At 44.7% G+C, this 24,943-nt stretch overlaps 1 long non-coding RNA gene across 1 annotated transcript; it reads left to right on the forward strand.

Moving 5' to 3' along the window:
- Positions 1–966: 966 nt before the first annotated feature.
- LOC110589675 lies at positions 967–9,898 on the forward strand. The gene is made up of 3 exons (XR_002480906.1): positions 967–1,231; positions 6,048–6,152; positions 9,804–9,898. It is a non-coding gene; the product is annotated as an uncharacterized LOC110589675 (long non-coding RNA).
- The last annotated feature ends 15,045 nt before the right edge of the window (positions 9,899–24,943 follow it).

Raw genomic sequence — 24,943 nt, forward strand, 5'->3', positions numbered from 1 at the left:
TCCTTCTCTGATTCTGACGCTCCTGCCTCCCCCTTTCACTTATAAAGACACTTGTGATCTCACTGGGCCCACCCAGGGCCATCTCCCCATCTCAAGATCATTAACTTAATCTCATCTGCAAAGTCCCTTTTGCCATGTAAAGCAACACATTCACAGGTTCTGTGTGGATGAAGAAGTAACTTTTGGATGGCCACCATTCGCCTACTACACAGGGACAGCTTTGTCACTTTTAAGCTTTTTACCTTCCAAAAGTTTTCTTCCAGTCTTTGACACCTGCTCCCACTTAGCTGCTAGCAAACGCTGACAGACAGCTAAAAACATCATTGAACAAATTAGCATCACCAGACATTCAGAAACTGCCAGTCAGGAACTTCAATCATTTCCTTTGTGTGTGTATGTGCATCTGTTTATTGATGGTTGTGATTTCATAGTACATGCCAGAGCACAGGCATAGTTTTTGCTTGTAAAATTGTTTCTAGCACATTTGAGGGGACTAATCGGGGACACGGTGCCCTGCAGAGATGACCTTGACAAGTCTGAGGACCTCTGACCTCTGACAAGTTTGAGGACCACCCTGTCCCCCAAGGCTGCCAGGCTTAGAACTTTACAAGACCACTCTTCCCCTGAGAGGGGGACCATTGGCAACTCCTCCTGTGTGGGTTTTTGTATTTCTGCTGGAGGAAGGAAAGGCCTGAATATGCAGCAAGCTCTTATGTTCTTCAATTGAGTAGAGAACTTAAATCTGGAGTTTGGACAGGAAACTGGAACTCAGTGGGAGGTCTGTGAGGGTGGAGGATGGGGGTGCTTCCAGGCTTTCAAAACACAAAACAGGTGGTTTTCAGCGGTGCTGGCTGGCTGGGGAGAGGTGGGGAGGGGAGGGGTGAATACAAAGTAGGCAGGCTTCTGGATGGGTAGGGCTGGGGCCTGCTGCCAGGGCTGGCTGCCTGAGAGTAGAGAGTGACCAGGTGAGGGCCCAAACTTCCCTGCATGCTGCTCCGGAAAATCCTGGGACTGCCAAGAGGCTCAGGGAGGAACCCTGACTCCGGACTGGGAAATGCTCAAAAGTGGGAGTCCAGCCAAGCTGAGGCCCCTGAAAAAGACCAGGAAGCAGAGTGGCAGGAACTCCTTCCTCTGATGAATCAGCAAGTGACGTGGGCGACAAGGAATCCGAAGCCATGAGCCCAGCCAGAGGCAGCATCAGCCAAGTCTGACAGGCTTTAATTATTTTAGGGTAAGAAATCTGTGCTTTGTAAACTTGCCAGATGTCTATGCTTTCGTATATTTTGATTTCTTGTTTTACTTTTTGTTGTTGTTGATGATGTTGTTTTGGTAAAACTCTAAATAAGAAGAGGGTCACAGAGTCCTTGTCCTTTCCTGGGAAGGCCCAGCTGGAGAATCAAGGCATCCTTGCGCAGCTGAGGCCCCTGGTGAGGTGAATCATAGGAATGTGACCAATCTCAACTCCAGCAGTGGCTGCCCTGCTTGTGAATCTCCTGGGAAGTCTTTAATTACCTCTTGAACATATTGTGTGAATGACAGAAATGGTGATTTTAGTGGCACGTTAAGCATGGGGACAATAAGCACAGGCCCTGAAACGCACAACTTAGCCATGTCCCATCCTGATCACCAGGCTGGATGACAATGCTTTTTTAAGTAGCTTGGCAGATCATGCAAAATGCCGCCTGGCTCCCCAAAGGGCCTTAGCTGCCCATTTTCTCTTTACCCTCTCTAGCCCTTATACAAACAAAAAAATAAATAGAAGTCTACAGTCTTTGCAACAGACCTGCCTGACATCAATTAACACTAGCCTCTGGCAAGTGGCAATCCTCACAGAAGCTCCAAGATGTTTTCAACACGAGGATTTTAATGTGCTCTCTAAAGTATGATTAAAGTATGAGTATTCTAATGGCCATTTTCCTGACAAGGCGACCGGGCTCAAGATACTAAATGGTGACACTAGTTGAGTGATCCTGTGAGAAAGAGATAAATCTGTGCACAGAATAAGGTCCAAGGGCCCCAATTCCCTGCATGTTCCATCAGACATTTGAAATCTCTCAGTCAAGCATGTAGCAAATGGGTGTCCTAGGACTGGCAACTGACTGATAGGTCCCAGAGCAATCATTCCAAGCTATTGTCCAGAAAACATCTCCACTGTTCACACTTGAGGGGGGCAGGGGGAGTGGCGGCAGAGAGAAGGGATGAGTAATTTATTCAGGAGCTGGAAGCTGAGAAACAGATTTGGTAAGCAAATACTTCAAAGCTCACTAGAGAACTCCCATAAAACACAGACCCTCTGCAGCAACCAGGGAGTGATTTAAATCCACTTGGAATTTCTAGGAGGAAAGAGGAAGAATTATCAACTCTGTGCAGAGCCTCATGAATAATTTCACCTGACACAGGACACTGAACCAGCAGAAATCTGGGATGTACAAAGGAAAAGAGGTCTCCAACTAATCTTTGTTACTCAAGTCTTTATTCCTAAGTGAGGAACCAGGGTGGGTAAGGGAAGCCTAGACAGGAAGTTCACCATTTTTAGCTGCATTATTTTTTTGCCTTTGTGAGAGAAATGCTGGATAGGAAACACATTTTCTGGCAGCCATCACCTCACTGGCTGCCTGGGCCGAGAGAAAGGCCGCACACCCTCGGACGGCCAGGATGTGGCCGTCACTCGTGAGTCCCTCTAGGCTAGCAGACAGTGAAAGGGGGACTTCGAATGAAGGAAACCCCTAAGCCGGATCTGCAAAGGTGGTGGCCACAAGTTACTCCTGTTGCCTTAAACCCCAGGCTGCAATCCCCTCCCACCCCACCTCCTCTGTCCACACTGCAGACCCACTGCCCCCACCCCCTCACCGGCTCATCAAGTTACTGTGAGGAAGCGGCCAGCCCTGGCCTTGTGGAAGGGTGCGTCCCCGCGCGTCTTCCCTACTCTGAGATGGGCCGGGAGGGGCGGTGGTGCGGAATTGCCTGAACCTTCTCGAAGATCCCAGGGGGGGTCCCTGTCCGCAGGAATCACCTCTGTCCCCCCCCCGCCCCCAGAGCGCAGCCCTTCCCGCCCGCCCGCCCGCCCAAGCACAGCACATCCAGGCGCGACCCGGGGGCCCACTGTCGAGGTGGCCGCGGCGGCGGCTCTGGCTGCCAGGACCGAGGAGAGGTCGCGCTGCTTTCCCCCCGATGGCCGCAGGGGGGCAGGAAAGAAGGACTAAGGACAGGGGCCCGCCCGCCGAAGAGCCAGCGGCGCGGGTGAGGGCGAGGGGAGCCGGGGGGAGGAGGGGTGGACGTAGGCGGCGGGGACCCCGGCGGGCGGAGGGCGCGGGAACCGCCGCTCGGAAAGAGCTCGGCCCCAGACACCCGCTGCTAGCCGCCTCCACACCCGGCCCTCACCCCCTGGAGCCCTGGAGGCGCCGCACCCTCCTGCCGCTGCCCACGCCGCGCGAGGGACGTTCGGGAGCCAGAGGGCTGTGATGGCCGAGGGGCCCCGCAGCCCCCGAGAGCCGGGGGGCAATCACGGCAGCCTCCGAGGGAAGGGCCCTGCGTCCCTTCTTGCCGAAGCTCCACATCCGCCCTCCCAGCCTGTGGCGTTTGGGCATTACCCTCGGTTTGCAGATATCGAGTCCTGGAGGTGCTGTGCGCCTAAGGGACATAATTTAGAACATAAATCAATTATGCTAATCCTGAGCTCTGTGGTTCAGAGAGTTTAAATTCAGGAGCAGCTTTTTACATCTAGTTGGCTGGACACCACTCCTTGTTCTGTTTTGGCCAACCGTAGCTCCTCCACGCCAGCTCTTTTATCTCCCAGTACAGACTTCCACAGATTTCCATCATTCCACCCCAGAACGTTACAGTAAACGGGCTCTCTTCCCTTCATCAAATCGTCTCCACCTCTCCTCTTCCTGCTCCCAAATCTAATTCCTGACACATCCGAACCAAAACTCCCCAAAAGACCTGGGTTCAAAAGGATTGTGAGACATTGCTGTTGTGACCCTAATAAGCCACTGTGTTAGAAAAACCAGAAAGCACCAAGTGGGGGAAACCAATAAAATGTAAGCCAGTGGGATTTACAAAGTGGTCCTAAAAACAAAGTCTTTATCTTCCTCTTTCTTTCCTCATCCTGTTAGCAAATTGTGTTCAAGTGAGAGGAGAGCACTTGGATCAGTCCACTGCCTAGTCCTTCCTACTATGAGCCAGGAAACCAGGCTCCTGATTATAGCTTGGTCTTGTTCACCTGGTCACACTGGGCAGAGAGGGTGATCTGAGTGTGGCAGCACTGCCGAATAGGACAGCCCTACTCCTTCAGGAACTGCGGCCCAGGGCTCCCAAGGTGTGGCTCTGTGGGTTGCTCCTTTATGCTGGGACTCCAGGGCCTTCCAGCTCCTCAGCGTCTGCTTTTCTAGCTTGGCAGTGGCCCAGGGTCCTGATTTTTCACTTTCTCTTCTGGCTTCTTTTCTGGCAGTTTGGCTGATTCATTAACATCTCCATCAGAGGGTGGGCTGGAGAATAGGGAGCTTGAAACGCCGCTCAGCTCTTCTTAAAGGTCCTTCTAGTGCTGGGCTTGCTGGGAAAAGAGCCACACTGTTGGCTAAAATGAGATTTTGGGATTATCTGTGGATTTAATCTGGGTTTCTCACATCTACCATTTCCACAAATAATTAGAGATTACTAGATACAATCAGAAGTTGCTTTAGCCTTAAAGAATTTGGAGAAAATCTAAATAGGCTTAAATGCCATCTTGGAGTCCAGAATGTTAAGCTCTATGCTCCAGATAATTAACATTTTTAAGGCCTTCCCCCCTGCCCCCAGGACCCCGTGGTTAAATCACTGCTAGGTAACAATTTACTGAACACATTTTAAATATATTTCGCAGGAAGGGTGAGCTGAGTAGAGAAGCAGTAAATGCACTACTGCTGCATGAAAGAGAGAATAGGCCAGGCAGCTTCGGCGATTTGAAACTTCTCTATCATCGAACATATATTCTGATGCGCGAAGTTTGAGAGGATTTTTTTATCAACCTATGTGGGAGACAGGCAGGTGGACGATGATTTGTAGAGCCGTGCCCTCTCTGTGGGCATGAGTGTGCCGCCCCTCCTCCTGGAGAACACCCTGGACACAGAGCAGTGGGTGATACTCAGAAGGAGCAGGGCCCTTCCTCCATGCTCAGAGGGCTCCTTCCAGAGAGCAGCAGTGGAGGCAATGACATTCTTTTGATTTTTCTTTTCCCAGTGGGAGTCCTACATTAGCAGTGACATGAAAATGGCATCCTGTTATTGCAGGATGGTGGAGAATATGGTAATAATAGTATCTTGTGCTTCTGAGGGTTTGACAGTTTTCAAAGCAATTTTGTATTTGTTCTCTTATTTGAGCTTCATAATAACTGTGAGGTAAGGATGGGTATGATCACCTCCATTTCTTTCTGATGAGGAACTTAGCCACAGTCAGAAAGCTAGTAAAGAGAAGAGCAGAATTAGAATCCAGCCTTTCTGACATGCCTTTCTGATGTACCATTAAAGTTCTGTACTAGGGGCGCCTGGGTGTCTCAGTCGGTTAAGCGTCTGCCTTTGGCTCAGGTCATGATTCCAGGGTCCTGGGATCAAGCCCCACATCAAGTTCCCTACTCAGCAGGGAGCCTGCTTCTCCCTCTCCCTCTGCCTGCCTCTTTGCCTGTTTGTGTTCTCTTTCTCTTTCTCTCTGTCAAATAAATAAATAAAATCTTTTTAAAAATAAAGTTCTGTACTAAAACATCATAGTTTCTTATGTGACTGCATTATCACGCCTGCTCTGTGTTCATTAAATACACTGTATTCAAGTATGCCCATTTTGTACTGATTTAATTAAGCAAATTACACTCATGAAAAAATTGTGTCATTTCTAACACTCTGTCTCCTTCGGAATACCGCGATTGCAACTCTGCCCTTTAGTTGTATTTCCCCTCCTTAATAATCAGCAAGGTGTTAATCTAGCCATGTGGGACAATTTCCCAAAGTCACTTAAATTGACTTACAAAATATCACCCAGTATTCACTTTATCCATGGCTTTTCTTTTCCATTACTAGAATCTGAGTGCATACTAAGATATTCCCCAAAGGAATGGGTCAAGCTCACACCTTACCAAAAGCAAACAAAACAAGCAAAAAACTCTGGCACAAATAAGATGTTTGGTACGTATAACAACTATGAATTTTATATCTATAGATGTTTTTAGAAAGATTGATAAGAAATTCTCTGACATACCCACGTGGCGATAGTCCGATTCATGCTCAAAAAAGCACTTCAGGGGCGCCTGGGTGGCTCAGTTGGTTAAGCGACTGCCTTCGGCTCAGGTCATGATCCTGGAGTCCTGGGATCGAGTCCCGCATCGGGCTCCCTGCTCGGCGGGGAGTCTGCTTCTCCCTCTGACCCTCCCCCCTCTCATGTGCTCTCTCTCATTCTCTCTCTCAAATAAATAAATAAAATCTTTAAAAAAAAAAAAAAAAAAAAAAAAAAAAAAAAAAAAAAAAGCACTTCAGCTTTTTCCATCAACACCATTCATGTTTTAGAAGACTGAATTTGCAGGGGCCTCCCCAGAGAATTTCCTTAAACCTCTGCCAACCTGCAGGGAGAAAGAGTGGAGATATTACATAAATATCTGCATCGAGTTCTTGGATAGAGTTGCACAATGGCCATATATGGTGAAAGGTAGATTTTCCCTTGTGACTGTACTCTTGGAATATGTTAAATGTATATGTCTCCATTTCTGCTCTCAAGAAGCTGGTGTACAGATGTTCAGTATTGGGGTGGAAAAACGCTGCTGTCTACAGTTTACATGATGTCTAATAGGTCTCTAGAATGTGCTTAAAAGGCAGTGTTCAGAATTAGGCCTCTAACCTTCTTTGACGTAATTGTCTTTCTTTGGAGTCACATCTTGAAGGAAAGGATGAAGATTTGGAAAGGGAATTAATTTTCTCAACCAGACTTACTATTTTCATTCTGTACTTTACAGTAATCCTTTAAACTCAAAAAAATTCAGCTAATTATGGATTTCTACCTGAATATGTTGCCATTTGAGTGGCTGCGTGTCACTGTTTCTGGTTTCTGACCCCCTGTCAGGCCAATTCTGCCTGATTTCACTCATGTGCTGCTGCTTTTTATAATCTGAACATTATTTCCACTCAAATGTTTCCAGCTTTGCAGAAAACCTAAGAATTTGGAAGGGGGGGAAAAACCTCTCGTAACTATTACTTGGATAATTATCATTTGGAGTTATTCTGATTTGTGAAGACAAAGTGAAAGGCAATGACAGGTTTGTCATTGTGAAAGTGAAAAAGTGAAGGGTTTTAGTTTGAAAGCTAAATTTTCACATTTTAAAAATAGAGCTTAGGCAGTCTCTCTGGTAATTAAAATATGATTTCCCCTCTATTTTCTATGCTCAATAAACTCAACTATTACATTATATTTTGAAATGTACAACATTGAGTCTAGGGCATTAAACAAAGAAGTTAAAAGGCTTTGAGGGGATTTTTAAAGATCCAGTTTCCTAATATGTAAAATGGACCCTGGAAAGACTTTATGGTGTATAATGTTTTTTCCCTATCTTCTAAATGCAATAATCTCCAACCGCCACTTGATCATTAGAGATTTATATTCACTATAATTTATGTCAACTTATATCTGGGATTCCTTTTTTTTCTACAGCGTTTGGCAGCAAACTGCTGGTAGAAACTAGAATGTTTCACATTAGCAGCCCTCTTAAATTATTTCTGTGAAATAATTTACTGTGGATTACAAATTCTTATATGGCATTTCAAGTTAATGATTAGGCAGAGAGATATATCAAAAATATGATTAGTCACATATGTACCTGACTTGCATGGCTCTAACTCACATATGTGTGTTTCGCAAGAATTGTTTTTTCAAAAAGGTATTTCAGGGCTTATATATTTTTCCAATGAAAGCCAACAGATTTTTAAAGGAAAAGAAAAAGAGATCTACATGCTCTTATAAACTATCTCCTCTAATTCAATGTCTATAAAATTATTTTCTGTTTCATGATGGCCACTGACAGCATAGGTACTGCTGTGTGGTCCGGAACTACAAGCACTCACAGTGGTGAAGACCTCTTGCAGAGTGACTTGAAGTCAAGATGTAAAAATCCTAAGAAAACATGAGATGTTTAATGAAAACTGTAATGTCTCTCTTTCACTGCAAGGAATTAGTCATGAAATGGTGTACCCCCAACAGAACACGAAATGAAACGAAACCAGGAGCTCCTCATTCAAATCTCAGAATGAGCTACTTCCTAACTCATTTTCATTTTTCTACATAGTTAGAGTTAAAGCTTTGAGAGATTTCTTTGTTCCATTTCAGGAAAGTAAGACAGAAAGGTGGCCATGAAAGTTGGGTTCCAATTTTATTTGCATGGAAGCAGCTCCCAGAACACCTCTTTTGTATCTCAGACAGATATTTCTATTTCTCTTCCCTTCCTCTCTTTTCCTCTTTAACAGTGGTTCTCTTAACTCAACTATTTATGATTCATTTCATGAAAGGCTAGGTTATTTCTGAGGGTACTATAATGTCTTACAGTGGTTTTAGAGACGAGCAGCAACAAGGAACTACTTTCTTTGGTGCCGTAAAATAAAGCCATGGTTAATAGCCTACAACCTGCAATAAACTATTAAAAAAGGAATTTATGATGGCTAGTTATTATCCTCCTGAAATAATGTTGTTACAAGTCTGCCCTTGTCAGTCATCCCAAGATCACGTGCTGGATCTCAAACAAAGGGAGGGTCTGGATCCACACAGAGGCTCATGGCAAATTACCCAGGGACGGGATGGCCTGGCCTAATAGTCCCTTATGCCCCTCGTCACCTTTTCAAAGCAAGAGAGTAATAGCCACATGTGTATTTTATCCTGATTGCACTAAAAGGCACGTGTTTGTGAGGCTGAGTTTGAATTTCGATTTAGAAAAATATGTGCATGGCCGGTGACAGCAAATTATGTGCGAGCGCCTTGGGAACAGGCAAGGCTTTTAGAAAGACGACTGGAAGCATCCTGCACACCCTGAAAACTGCATGTCAACTGTTTTCCTTCTTTTTAACATTAATTTAAGTCCTGAGAAGAACTGCTTCTTCCTTTCCTTGTTCTGTAAGTACTTGCCTTCGCTAAAGCTAGGTCTATCTGGCAAGCTCCTTGTGAGTCCTCTTTGGCATCAGCAAGGAAGAGAGGAAGACAGAGCATCCTATCACACAGCTGAATGTGTTTGCGGGGGTGGGGGAAGGAACAGGATTATTCACCAGAGGCTGGATCAGGCTAAGGCTCAGGAACCAGAACAGGCCGGCTGATGTTGCACCATCACCATAGATAAGAGGATCTACCTCAGAGAGAGAGTTACAGAGAAAGAAGAAGAATGAGATCGTGTGTGGTTGGGAAGGATGGGAGATGGTCTAGGAGGTGGATGAGAAGGAGGAAAGGTGGAGAAGGAGGAGGATTAAAAGAGGAGCCAAAGGTCTGGAAATGGTGAAGATATAAAATTCCAGGTTCTAAACCCTTACAATATAAATCATCATTTCCTGAAGAAAGTAATAGAATTTCACTGGTAAAGTCATGGCTTTCCTTATTTAAAAAAAAATTTATGTTGTGCCTGTAAATGTGAAAAAAAAAAAGCACTCTCCTAGAGTTGGATGGATGTTGCTTAATATTAAATGCTAAAGCACAGAAAATTGATTTTAAAATGAGAATGAGAATAAAAATGAAAAACCAAGAACCATCACTTCTTAGACCTTCATTTAAATAAGCATACTCTAACATACTATGCTGTTTATTACTTGTTTCAGAAAGTTATCAGAAGCATCTGTTCAGTATGTTTCGAAAGCCAACTTGCTTAGTTCTGTGAAGCAATGTCTGGGTTGGTGCCTATGGAAAACAGAAGAGCACACACACGATTTTAATCCCGTTATTTTGAAAACTTGGAAAAGCTTTGGTATCATCTGAAATGGCTGATTTTTCTTATTTTGTGTACTTAGACGAACATTAACAATTTTTTTAGGAAAAAATTATGTAGATTTAGAAAATTGAAAATCAAAATCTAGAATTGAAATCATTACTTAATATAAAGCTCTGATTTGTAATTGTCTCAATATAAGTGACATCACTTCACCATTCCCTCATGGGATTATAACTCATCTCCAAAGGAAAACCTAAATTCCATGAAAATAGTGTTATAAAAATTTTGAAATTAAAGACCTAATAGAAATAAATATAATAAAACAATACATGTCATCTGCCAAAGTAATGCTAATTTATATACTAGCAACCTATTCAGCTTTTTTATACAGAATTTCAGGGCAGCCACTATCCACTAATATTTATAGAATGATGGCCTGGGTAGCAGTCCCTTGCCCTTCACTTAATCACCCAGTAAATCCAAAGCTGGAATATTTTCAACAACATTCATCAGGGATCACTTTTAAGTGACTGAAACTATCAATGATAGCCTTTTAAAAGACCATCTACTTTTGGTCAAAATGTTACTACAAAAATCATCCCCCTTTGAAGTGCTATGTATTAATTATACCTGCAATCATGCTGTCAAAATAAAGTGCCTTTAAGACATAGGAAGAGAATTTCTTAATTAAATGTAGAAGAAAAGCACAGAAGGTGATGTTCATTTTGTAACATGCTCTTATTCCATGACTATCTGTAAAGAGCCAGAGCAAAAGAGACTCAAGTGGCCGTCTGGTCAAAAGATGGAAACTGATATGTTTAGCCATTGAAAACTTATAAGAACTTGTCACTGTATTGGAAAAATAAAATCCAATAGAAAATACAGTTTTCTAAAATGTTTTTCTAATTATCACCTTGGCTCTCTGTGGTTCTGCAAATACAAATAAATAGAAAGCTAAGTTCTTCATTTCTTCCCAAGTCCCAGCTTAGCTACAAAACTCCTAAATGAAAACACAGTTTTCTGGTGCTGTCGAAGTCAGGAGTGGTAAAGACCAGAGATGTAGGAATTCCAGGAAAGGCTGTGGAGGGGCGCAGAGTACTGTGGGAGCAATTAGGGGGTGTGCTGGAGAGTGCTCCTTTGTCTCAGACTGTCTACTCCTCATGTTGATCCACTTGCCACACTCTTGGCTATTTCAAAAAAGTGGAGTGGCTGATGTTGGTTCAATACCACAAGAAACGCTGAACTTGCTATCACCAGCGTCACCATTGCTCCCTGGGAGCAAGAAAATGCTGAAGTGAGCAGTTGTTGAATCGTAAGATGTTAGAGCTGGAGGGGACATTCACGGAGTCTCTCTGGGTACAGTTTCCAGCTACACAGGGGCTAAACTGGAAGTAGAGTAACTCTTGACTCTCAAGCCACAGTTGTTTAATAAGGATATATCACAAATTGGTTTAGCCAAGGGGTTATAGATTTTTACATATTTTGTAAGATTTACACCTAAATAGTTCATGGTTTTCCAAATCACAAACTAGAGTCCAGCTCCCTTGAGTCCCAAATTAAACATGGAGCACTTGTGTCCCATCTGAGCCACAGAGACCAATGTTGTCCAAAAGAAATACAATGTGAGCCACACATGCCATTTAAAATTTTCTGGTCGCCACATTGCTTTTTTTAAAGAGGCGGGGAGAGGGGGAGAGAGAGAGAGAATCCTAAGCAGGCTCCATGCCCAGCGTAGAGCCTGACGTGGGGCTCGATCTCACAACTCTGAGATCATGACCTGAGCTGAAATCAAGAGTCAGACGCTCAACAGACTGAGTCACCCAGGCAGCCACACTGTAAAATGTAAAAACTGAAATTAATTTTCATAATTGTGTATTAGTTATTTATTGCTGTGTAACAAATTACCCCAAAACTTAGCTTGAAACACACATTTATTATCTTACAGTTGCTGTGCATGAGTGGTTTAGCTGGATCATTTCTGGCTCAGGGTTTCTCTTCAGTTGGCAGTCAAGCTATTGGCTGGGCTACACTGACTGGGGCCAGAGGGTCTGCTTCCATATAGTGTTACTCACATGGCTGGCACTTGGTGCTGGCTGTTGGCTGACGTGCCTCAGTTCTCCTCCACATGACTTCTCATCCTCCAGGCTCTCTCATCTCCATTTGGCATCTTCAGCATGTCCTTTACTGGTGACAGGGCTCTGAAATAGAGGAGAGGGAGGAAACTAATGTAGGGGAGAAGGAGCACCCAAGACAGAAGCTGCATTTTGTACATTTTGTAATCTCATCTTGGAAGTTATATTCTATCACTCCTACCATATTTGGTTTGTTAGACTTGACCCATTAAGTCCAGCCTACATTCTTGGGGAGGGAATTACACATATAGGTTATTGGGAGTCATCTTAAAAGTAGTCTATCACAAATTTTAATTACCCCAATATACCTAAAGGATTATTTACAGTATTGTTACATAATCAATATAAAAGTTTTTAATGAGATACCTTATATTCTTTTTTTCATACTAAGTCTTCAAAATCTAGTATGTATTTTATCCTTACACTGCATCTCAATTGGATGAGCCATATCCCAAGCACCAGTAACCACATGCGGCTCACAGTTACGATAGCACAGGATGTATCTAGATGCTCTGCAGCCACCTAAAGACTCAGAGACCCTAACTAAGGGGAGCTTTTTCACCAGGAACTGAAAAACTGAAGTGATTTAACAGATCTGTACCAAGCGTTTACCATGTTCCAGGCATGGTGCTAAATATGGGGAACTCCAAATCAGTAAATCATCGTGCCTGCCCTAAAGGAACTCAGCCAGACAAATAAGTTAACTTCTAAATACAGATCAACCATTCTGGGCCCACCTCAGGGAACTCTCACCTGTGATGGGTCCTAGAATGAAGCAGAACTCAGTCTCTCCCCATTCCTTGGGCAGGAGGATAACCCAGAGTTTTTTTGGCTCAGCCAAAACCTCTGACAATGACCGTATGCATCATTCCCTCCCGGGCCCAACCTGAGGCTATGTCTCCAGCACTAAGCTGGAGCCCATATGTTGGCCTGAAATCTGATTTGCCTTGGACATGGAGCAAATTAAATATTTGTTTAACTCAGAACATTGTACTTTCCACGATTCTCCATAAGCAAGACCTGTAGGGGAAGGGAGATATAGGGGGTACCTTAACTATTTCAGGTTTCTTGGGTGCTTTGGAGGTACACTTCATACTTACACCAAGCTTCATCTATATGCGACTAAATTAATACGAAAAAAAGTCCTTAATGATCTTACCAGCTATGAATGGATTTAGCAATGGGGAGCATTATTTTTAGTCTATTCTCTGCCCTAACTCTAATAATGCAAATTTCTTTGCTTTTGCAGAATGTACATATGTATTTGACTTGAATCTTTTCTCACAGTTTATGTCCTGAAGTATATTTGTGTTGTTATAAGCATAACTCTGTGCAGCCAGGACCTACCAGAGGAGCTTCCCATTTCCCAAAATAGCACTTACATGCTATTTATTAATAGTGATATACCTGGCAGTCCAGTTAAAGAATTCTGGGTTTCATTTGGGGGAACTGTAATATACTTTTCATTGGGGGGGGGGGAAGCAGTTTTCTGAGTGGTTTTCCTACCAAGGTAAATAGTAGTCATTTATTTTCAAGTTAGAGGAAAACCCATGCCTGTCTCAATGGGAAGAAATCAGTTTCATTCAGATGGTGTCTGGAAAAATGGTCTTGAATACCATCTTTCCTTATTTCTTGTCTTCATAAAAATATTGTTTAGAGAAAAAAACTGTGTGAAGACAGTTTCAAGTAAAGGACTACACATAAAACATGTCTTTCTTACACATAGAACTCATTTCCAAGTTTTTATCATATATATGTATATATGCACTGTTTCATCAAGTTTATAGTAGCTGTATCTTTAAAAATAGAATATCTTTGTTCCACAATGTGGACACACACACACACACCTGATGACACATCTCATTTCTGTGCTGAATATGTCATGATTTTAGTTGAGCTGCCACAGGCTAAAGCTCAACCATTCAACCTGGAAAAACATTCAGGTGGTCTGGAACATAGAAAAACCCCTAAAGCTGTTCAGCTAGAATTTGAAGGGTGAGAGTAAAACTTCTGTTCTGTGTAAATCTGTCCAAATTTAGTGTTTTACAGTATTAGGCACTACTCTAGGAGCCAAGAACTGACGGCCTAAAGGCCCCTGCAAGAAGACAAACCCCCATACCCTGAAGTCACCTTACATTAGAGAAATAAATGAATTTTAAACATTCCATTGTAAATACAATGAACGGCCGGCACATCATTTTTTCACATGTAGAGTAGCTTCATCTAAAAGCACTCTTAAAAGTTAGCTCCTGTTTTGGAGATTCTAAATAAAACAGCATTTTAATTGGCCTTTGGGAAGGCCAGCATGCTCAAGCACAGCATATGTGATGGGATCCTCGACAATTTTTGCTGAGTTTTAGAATGCAAATTTAAGCCCACAGTACACACTCCAGCAAATATATATGCATCTATCTATGCACAGACTGGTAGATACAGCACACAGGCATATCATGTGCAGAGGGACAGTGGCAAAAATATCTTTTTTTTTTTTTATTATAGCTTTGGTTGAGATATATTCTAACCTATCCCACAAAAGAAACGTTTCATCGCTGTAGTGGTGGAGGCAGTGTGAAGGATGGAGTGTGTGCAGCTCTTTGGAGAAAGAGGGGGACTCCTTTAGCCTTTTGCATCCGAATTTTGATTTGCTTCTTAGAAGTAGAAGCTGAGTTCGTCAGCTAAACCGCTAAGCTTGAGATTTGCTTTAAAACTGGAACTCACCCCATTTGGCCGGCGCAGGCGGCTGCCAGCAATGTCCCTGGGCTTCCAGTTCTCTGGAACGTTCGCGTGGCCTGTTTACCCGGCCCGGCTTGGCGGAAAGGGGGGCTTCCCATCCCGGGAAAGATCTTGTTTGCTGCCCTTTCTCCCAACCCCCAGGCCAACCGTGCGGCGCGATTCCCGAGAAGCGCGCCCTCGGCCGGGCCCCGGAGCCCGCTGCGCCCGGCGCCTCCCCAGCGGGAGGCGGGAGCAGGCCCTGGCTTGCCCGCTCGGCTGGAAGTGCGGTATCTTGACATTGCGCCCCTCTCGCCGCGACTCGTGGGGCACAAGAGCAACCGCGGCGGGTCCCGACCCGCGCTGGGAGACCGAGACTGCGGGGCGCGGCCTCCCGCGCCGTCCTCACAGCCCTCCGGGCGCTGGTCCGCGCAGCGCTCTCGGGCCGCGGGATCACAAGGGGAGGGGAGCCGGTCGAAGCCCCTGGCTCCTGGCTGGAGGCGCTCACGCCCGGGTCTCCCCACTCAGACCTTCGAGGAAGACTAAGTCCTAAACTGGAGGACATTCGTGACGACGCAGACTGTCCTCACTGCCCAAGTGGCGCGTCCACGAGGACCCGCGCCTCATAGCACTAGCTGGCTTCCACGAGGGCCGGAGCGGTTCGGTGGCGGCCCTAGCAGCGACTTGTGGAGCAAAACTGATAACGTGTTTCGAACCCCAAAGTGTATGTATCGTAAAACTCAAGAAGGTTAGGCTCCCGGTCCTTCACTATCCTTCCCTGCGCTCCCCCTTCTCAAGGCCGGGGAGGGGCGCTAGCAATTCTAGACTCCGAACTGTGCGGGTTCTCCTCCGCCATCGTCTAAGTGCACGCCCGCACTCCCCGCGGCGGCCCGCCTTGCCGCCCGCCTCACCGCCTGCCCAAACCGCTCACCACCCCCCCCACCCCCACCGCGCTCCGGGGGCGCCCTGAAGGCGTAGCCAACGAGTAACTCCGAAACGCCACGCTGAATTACGCGGGGCAGAAATGCAGACGTATGACGTCATTTTCACACCTCCTTTCTCGGATTGTCTCGCGTATTTTGAGCCCACCAGGGGAACGGCCCGCACTGCAGTTTAAGCAAAAGTGTTCCAATTCCGAGGAAGTGTAGATTCGGCGGAAGTTCTTATTTTCCTAAACGTCATTTTTAGTTTCTTCGTATAATAATCTCGTCTGTTGGCTAAGGTTCTGAAATTGAATATTAAATATCATAGCTTTTTTTTTTTTAAGATTTTATTTATTTGACAGAGAGAGACAGAGCGAGAGAGGGAAAACAAGCAGGGGGAGTGGGAGAGGGAGAAGCGGGCTTCCCGCGGAGCAAGGAGCCCAATGCGGGGGCTAGATCCCAGGATTCTGGGATCAGGGCCTGAGCTGAAGGCAGACGCTTAAGGACTGAGCCACCCAGGAGCCCCAAAACATCATAGCTTTTATATGTTGTTGAAACCAGTGTGGTGTGATGAAGTCTATGCAGTATTAAATCTCAAAAACAAAACAATACCCCCGACCAAAGGCTTCTCTTTAGGGCAGCCTGATTAAGCAGTCGGAGAGAGAAAAGGGAGGATTTCAGAATCACCAGAAAGGAGCAGGAAGGTCTCCCTTGCTGTCATCAGAATATTACACACACCGACTTCTAGAACAAATAAATAAAGCATTGATTGCCTCTAAACCCGAGGCCTCGCCTGAAAAAAAAAATGTGATGGCAGTCTGCAAATTCAGAGCTTCGCCATTTCTATGCAAGGAAACGGCTCAGTACTTTGCAATCCAGGCTTTTAAATTTCCTGACTTTCTACTGGGGGGGGAGGGGGAGGGTCTGGGGGAGGTGAGATAGGTCATCCTTATAAGACAAAGAAACACAATACCTTTGGTCATTTAGAATTTTCCCAACTATTTTCTGGCCAAGGAAATCATCAGAAACCTATAGTTACAAAAATTTAGAAATCTACCTACAGTTTTAAACTGTATTTTGTATATTTTATCCTCAACAAGCTGAGGGTATTTTAATAAAAGATGAAAATAGATATTCAGCAAATAGCATTCTTTCTCTATTTGTTAGCAACGTTCTTCTCACAGGATTTTTCCAAAACCATAGGGGTGGAAGGAAAGAGAAAAATGTGAGCAAGTGTGCGTTTTGCTTGCCTCTGAAACTTTCTGATCTGAAATCTTTGTCTCCATCGCAGTCCTGTCTAGATCAAAGCTGGTTGTGCTTGGCTTACTAACCTGGGTTTCTGCTGTATAGACTCAGAACCACCAGTGCGCTTAGCTGATGCCTGTGGGGTGGGTGCTATGTCTAAAGCGCCTGTGGAGAACCCAGGTGGCCCAGCCAGCCAGTGGGAAGCCCAGAGATCACCCCAGCCATTTCCCTCAGTCACAGGCCTACCCGGGGAAACATTTAACCTTGAGCTTTATTTAAAGCACACAGTTTTCACAAGCCAGGTTCTCTCCTCTAGACCAGCAGGCCCCAGCGCGTGGCCTCCGCTGCGTGGGGAGGGCCTGGCAGCTGGTGGATCCGTCTGGGCCACAGCTGCAGGGTCGGGAGCTCCTCTCAGACTCGGCCTTTTTCAGAAAACTCTTTTCTTGTCGGATGTGGTTTCCCTTTAATTAATCACTCATGCCCGCGTGTCGGCCGCGCAGCTTCCCCACTCTTCCTCCAGTCCCGCATATGATCCGTATTTGGAAGCCGGAGCACAGGCCGAGCGACTGGGGGCGGCGTGGGTGTGGACTCCGCCGGCGGCAGGGCTGCCAGCTACCCTCAGAGACCCCAGTTCGTGGTACTTCGTAAGACAGGCTTTCTGGAAGATCCACACCCGCCTCCCGGACTTTCTCGCCAGTTGGCCACGCGGTTCCAGGCTTCGGCCTGGGTGGTCCAGGTGTTCCGGGTGGTCTGGAAGACCGTATTTCCGTCAGGTTCTCTCCTTTCTCCACCTCCCTCTCTCCCCTCCCCTCGCCTTAGGAGCTGGCATCGCGCTGGCAGGAGCCACCTTTTGCACCCCAATACCCATCCCACTCCTTCAAGGATCCCTCCAGGCCTGCGTTGGCCTTCTCGGGTACTGTGGTTTACTGGACTTCGCAGGGGAAACTGGCCAAGCTTCTAGAAAGTTTGGCCCCGGGAGATTGTTGGCCGAGGCCTATGCAGTCTCCTCTCCGGAACGCCCTCGCCCCAAACCCCAACATCAAGGTAGTCTCAGGACTGTGGGTCCTGACGCAACGGGTGTACATTCAGCCCGTTTCCCTCGTTGCGTTTCCTTGTTACTTCCAAGCCACAAAAGGAGGCCTCCTCCTGAACACGGGCCTCAGCTTTAAGGGCGCAGACGGTTGCGGCAAGAACCACCCCGGGACTCGGGTGTCTCCCAATGTGCCTCATGCCGCCCCATGCCGAGCGAGGTGGGATGCGATATTCACGTTTGTCAGCGGTGGTGGGTCTCAAGAGACCACGTGGGGCTCGGTGTGCCAACTTAGTACAGTAACGACCCCGGGGGCTGCCGCCTCGATGCCTCAGGCGGCTCGGGCGCCAAGTTCGGCGCCAGGTTCTGCCGACCCGCGGCGGGGCGCTGGGCGCGGGCTTCGGCCGCCCGCACCCCGCCGAGGGTCCCCGGGCTGCAGGAGGCATCCGAGGCCGCGGGGGCCGCGCTTGCGGGGGAGACAACCCGCTTTCCCCCCGAGCGCCGGGAGGGTTGAGCGCGACAGCGGGGCTCCGCGCGTGGACTCCGCCCGGCCGGTCGCCTGCCCACCCGCGGCCCCGCTCGGCCGCGTTCCCAGCAGCCGGCAGCGCTTCCCGCTCGGTCACGGATGCAGGCCGCTGGTCCAGCTGTCAAAACAGGGGGTGTCTCTTTCATTCTGGCTCACAAAGTCCCAAAGGGGAACAGGGGGCCTTAATGCTTGTGTTTGGACACAAGCAATTATCCCTAATTATTCTTTTTCTTTTGAGCCTGCCCGTCCCGCCGGCGAGCTCGCCGCGGAACGGGCCCCGTAATCCTTCCCGGTCGGCGGATCGCAGTGGGTTCTGTGCGGCCCGAAGCTCGGGCGCTTTCATGTCACTGCGGGTTTAGAGCTGATTCAAACTCATTGCGATGGGGGAATTAACCCCAGGGCCCGGGCTTTCAGGGGCCTCTGATAAGAGATTATACGTGTTGATGGCAAGCTTTTCTTGGCAAAATGTTTTCAAAGGGCTTGGAGTTGTTAAATCAAAGCGCCATTGAATTGCTCCGGACCGCCCCCGCCCCCTCCCCCTGCCCTTCCCCCTCTCCATCTCTTTTCCCTTCATCCCTCCGCCTTCCTACGCCGCCCGGGACTGCCCATGGTGAGCGGCCCAGCCTTCCCGGAGTTGCAAGACGCTTTCCTTAGTAAGATTTTCCCTCCGTGCCTCACCATGTGAGGATTGTTTTTGTAGGTGCTCCTGCTGCTGGGCACGTTGGTACCCCCTTCCCCGCTCTCTCCCTCCCCCGCCCCTCTCCCCCCACTCGCTCTGGTAAAGAAAACACATCCCAGATGAAAGACTTTTTTTTTCTTTTTTTCTTTCTTTTTTTTCCAAACGTGCATGTGTTTTGTAGAAAACGGTGGTGACAGGGTGGGATAACGAGGAGTAAAGGAAGGGTGGTTTTCTTGCTTCCCCCCACCCCAAAGGTCAGCGCAGTCAGAGGGGTAGCCCTGGGGTTAAACAGTGTTTGCGCAGAGTTCAGATGTCCCGTGAATCTCACGGTCCTGCCCTGGGGGCGATCTGGGGCTGCCCAAAGGAAGAAAGCAAGCGTTGGGAGGACTGTGTGGATGTAAATTCTGCACGGTGGAAAGTCTCTTTATTCAGGGAATGGGGCCCAATTATAAATTACAAAGGCTTATTGGGTATTCTGAAGGGCCCTGCTAGGGTGCAGTGGGGAATGCAAAACTTAGGTAGGGACTGTAAAAGTCCTATAGGAGCTAGACAGACATCTCCCCTTGAGAAAAATAAGATGTTAAAAAGCAAGTGTCAGGTATGTAAAACTGTGTCCTCTGTCCTCTCCTTCCCACCTCCAGTGTGTTCCATATACCACACTCTATTGGTCACTTTCCATAGCTAGACTTCTTGGCCATTGCCACCTTCATCCTCCCCCCCCCCCGGCCCCCATCCACCGCCCCTCCCAAACCCCTGGACTGGAACCTGGCCTTCCACCCATTTGGTTGGTCTGACACCCTGCCTAGTTCCTGCCAGGAACCCTGGGAACAGGATCCTATTCTTTATACCTTGGCCAGTAGCTGGGACCCTATTGGGAATAAGCTGGTTACTGGGAGAGCTGACTGCCTGACTATCCACACCCCACACTGGATTGGACCCCATGGCCTACCAGCTGCTGACTAAAGTTCACTAGAATTCTGCATTGCATCAGGCCTCTAGGCTAATAGCTCCCCACCCTTGCGTCCCCTTCCTGTTTACTTTTCCTTCCCACTCGCGCTTTGCTAAGACCCCGTGCAGAAGCCTGCACATGAATCTGCCCAAGTTATAACAAAACTTGGTGCCAAGTTGGCCCCCATTTGGTCTGCTGGCTTCCTGAAGGATAAACTGGTCCCTTGATTTGTTTTTCTGCTTCTTTCATAGTTAATGAGCTATGGGCCCTGTAGGATGCAAAATTCAGTTATGACTTTTTGATTACACTACCATAGAATCTTTGGCCCTGTGTCTCTAGTAGCTGGCTAATCTGTAGCTAGCTTTGTCTGTTTTTCCTTTTCTTTTCTTTTTAGCTTATATTGTCTATCTAAGGTACACATGGTTTTTGTCATCTTAATCTACTTCGTTATTAAAGTTTTATTTAAATTTTTGATTCTGCTGAGACTCATTCATACTTCCCCTTTTCACTCTGTTGTCTAGTTTGGTATTAGTTATATTAAACACATTCCATTCCAATCCACAATTATTTATTGAGTGGGGGTGCCTGGCTGGCTCAGTTGGTAGGACATGTGATTCTTGATCTCAGGGTTGTGAGTTTCAGCCCCATGTTGGGTGTAGAGGTTATTCACAAAAAATAAAACTTTAAAAAATATATCTTTGTTGAGTGCTTCCTATGTTTCAGGCATTCTTAATAGTAAACAAAGCAGATGAAAAATGGCAAAAATCCCTGCCTTCAAGGAGGTCCCATTGTAGTGGAGAGACAATAAAAAAAGAAGAAGAAGAAGAAAGAAATGAGATAGTATGTTGGAAAGTGAGGTGTGGGGGACGGTGTGGGGATGGTATAAGCCTTCTGCCTTGCTGGAGAGATGTCCTTTAGTAGCCTTAGGTAAGCTACTAGAAGAAATAAAACCTAGTTCTGAGGTGGAGAGATTGACTTTGGTTGGAAGCAAGGCTAGGTCATGAATAGTAACAGGTAAGAAGAGAGAATATGTGGACTCAGACTGTAAGGAGGGAAAAGGTAGTGTTGGGAATCTGGAAATTCTCCCCTGATTGCTTCAGTTTTCTCAGTGAAGTGCAAAGCAAGATTTTCAGTGAGTGGGGATGTGGGAAGAGGTGTTGGGAATTTGAGAACAAAGAAAAGGGTATAAAATGGTCAAGTATGACAATAAGAGATAAGAAATATAACATGTCTGCCAGGGAACATCAAGGGGTCACTTGAGGTTTATGGTCTTGAATTTAAATTGGGCCAGTCAGATTACTGCATCATTTCACAGTACATGTCCCTTCTGTAGGCTCAGAGAAGGTGGAAAGTTGACCTAGGATCACGGTTTGGCCAAGAAAATGGAACTAAGAAAAAAGGGACAATGACATAGAGGAATTTCAGCTGGGTAAGGTGGAAAGAGAGGAGAAAGCAGGGTATGAGAGGTAGGGAAAAAGGTGCCCGGATGAATAGAATGGAGGTCCTGTTAGGTCAGAGGGTTTGTTGAATTCAGAGTGCTACAGTGAATGAGATGGAAAGGTAAGAGGGGATAAGAAAGTCTTTATTTCACCTTGACTTTTGACCCAATAGTTTAGCTGGGTATAGAATTCTAGTGGTCAGCGCTTAGCAGGTATTATTCTATTGTCTTCTGGCTTCTGTTGAGAAGTCCAGTAACCTAATTGCCATTCTTTTTTCAGATTATGTGTCATTCTTTCTGGTAGCTTTTAATATCTTTTCTAAGTCTTAAGGGTTTCTCTTTCATTATGATATGTCTGGGGATGCCTTCGTGTTGATTTATACTGTAATTTCTGAAACAATTAGTGACTTCCATTACTTGTGAAAATTTTTCAGCTGTTATACTTTAAAAAACCACCTTTATTGAGATATAATTTGCATACCATAAAATTAGCACATTTAAAGTGTACGCTTCAATGGTTTTAGTATATTCACAGAATTGTGCAACCATCACCATCCATTATCTTTTGAATATTGCTTTTCCTCCATTCATTTTATTCTCATTTAAGAATTTCTTTTAAACATATGTTGGACTATTGGGGTTTGAACAGGCCTGATCTATAACTCTACTTTCCCACTAAAAGTCAGAATTGAGAGATAGGCAAGGAAACTAAACACATGGAAATCAAAATTACAGCATTTATTAGCAAGGATGTGGCTTAGATCTTTCAGAACTAAACCCTAGAATTAGAATCACCCACATCCTTTCCACAGGTAGCGCTGGATTACCACATGCTCCCCATGTGGAACTTTCCCCATAAAATCTGTGGCCAAGAGTTGTAGATGAGAAAGCATGTTCTCTGTGGGCAGACTGGCTCCGAAGAGGAGGGCAGGAGGCAGGGTCCTGCTCTACCCCAAACTCACCAATAAGATAAGTGACTCTGGCAGAAGGAAGCCACATTGTCACACTGATGGATGTCCCTCCATGTGCATGCAAGCCTACCCAGATTATTTGATGAAGGAAACACAATGCTGATACAAAACCCAATAAATAGAAACAGACAAAAACTCTAGATATTTTGAAAATGGAAAAATGTGGGAAACAGAATTGAATATTATATGTTGAATACAAAAAGAATACATAAATATATTTATCCCAAAATTCAAGAACATTAGAGTTTAGAGAAATATATTGAATATAATGATATAAGTCACTAAGAAAGAATATGATCATTTTAATAGAGGTTCATAGAAAAACATTAAAGGACAACAGAAGAGAGGATACATTCTTAGGTCAGTATCCAAATTCATGCAAAGAAGTATCAGACATGGTCACATGAAAATCCAGAACAGAGTTGTCCTCAATAACATTAATATCATTTTGGAAATTTTGGCTTATAAAAGATGATTAAAAACAAAATGAATAAATATTTCATCAGTCAAAATGTCATTTTTGGTAGATGACTATCTAAGAAGAAAAAACAAAGGAACTAACTGGAAACTGCCTTGGAGTAAAGAGTAAAACAGAAGAAATGTCACTTGTCCCAAAATTAATGGTTAGTTTTTAACCCAATCCCAGTGGAAAAAAAAAACCAACACAATTTTTTAGAAATTGAACTTTTAATAGAATTGATAAGAAATATAAATGGGTAGGAATATCAAAGAGTATTTTGAGAAAGAGGAGCAATGGGGCTGTCAGCTCTGAAAATATATTTTAAAACAATAATAATAAAATAAGATCCAAATACTAAGTAACACTAAGCACAGATATCAATTAAATAGAATAGAATGTCCCAAAATAAATCGTATTATAAAAATGTAATATGTGATTAGAAAAAGTAATAACCAAGGAACTGTAAAATTTAATAAACCCTGTGGGGACAACAGATTACTATATTGGGGGGAATTTAGGTATGTGTTCCCACCAAACCTTTCCCCTTAGTTTTAAGGGTAACCAGAGAATTAAACTAAAAAGAAAGAAAAATCACAGAAAAAGTACAAGAAAAGATGAATACATCTTAGTTCTTTGGAAGAGTAAACACACTGTATGCTTTGAGGCAATGGAAGAAATTAGAGAGAAAAATCAACAGATTTAACTTTATAAGAAAGTTTACACTTCTACATAAATAAAAATAATTAAAATGAGACATGGAGACATACATTGATAGGGTGTGCATATGTGGGTGCATGCACACACACACACACACACCCCAACCAGAAATAGGGTTAATATATATAATCATATAAAGAGTTCCTCAGATGAAAAACATAGTTTGTGGTATATTCATACAGTGGAATTCAATTTGGCCATTAAAATGAATGAACTGGATCTCACAGTTCATCAAAAAATGGATAAATCTAGTAATATAACGTTGAGTTTAAAAGGAGCCATTTGCAGAATGCTAAGCTTAGGGTATTATCACTCATATAAAATATAAACTTATAATATCAACACTGTGTGTGTGTGTGTGTGTGTGTGTGTGTGTGATGACCAAAGACTAAAAATATTTAAATGTGGAAAGGAAAGATATACAGCAACTGTAAGTGGTTAACTCTCAAAGAAGGGGTGGGAAGTGGGATCTGAGAAGTTTATAGAGGAGTTCTAAGTATATCTGTTATTTTCATTAAATCTGAAATATCCCATAATAAAAAAGGGGGGGGTTATGAATTGCTAAGAAAAAAACCTTAAAACTCCAAAATATGTATGTGAAAAACAGTATGAACAAACAATTCACAGGACAGGAAATACATACACAAAAAGATGTATAGCCCCTTAGTAAGCAAAGAATTTAAGACTAAAATGAAATACCAATCACATTTATTAAATTAAAAAATTTTTAAAAGAAGAAAAATTGTCCCGCATAGTCCAAAAGTTAGTGTGATGTTTTAAAATATGTATACAACATACAGAATCTTCAAATTTCAGAGTGGATGATACGGTCATCTAGTTCAAGAATTTCAAGCAGCATTTGAGATTTTTTTCACTTGTCTGTTTCTTTATAGTTAAGACCACACTCATTACCACTCTGGAATCTCAGGAGCAAATTTCTCTTCTAAAGAACTTCAGACTTTCCTAGAGACAAAGAAGACTCATGAAAGTAGCTAGGGACAGAGTCTGCCCTAAATGTTTCCCAAATAACCAATGCTTAATCCTTAAATGTCTCTCAAATAAAACTTTTCATTCTCAAATACCCACCAAATCCTCAAAACTTTTCTCAAAACATTTGAGATCATTTATAATCCTGCAAATCAAATCCAGACTCTTGTGGAACCCTCCTCCCACCTATCTGTGAGTGTACACACACACACACACACACACACACACACCCAGAGTTAACTTGTGGTTTTTGTTTTTAAGGCC

Source organism: Neomonachus schauinslandi, chromosome 7 (genome assembly GCF_002201575.2).
Source record: "Neomonachus schauinslandi chromosome 7, ASM220157v2, whole genome shotgun sequence".
Taxonomy (NCBI): Eukaryota; Metazoa; Chordata; class Mammalia; order Carnivora; family Phocidae; genus Neomonachus; species Neomonachus schauinslandi.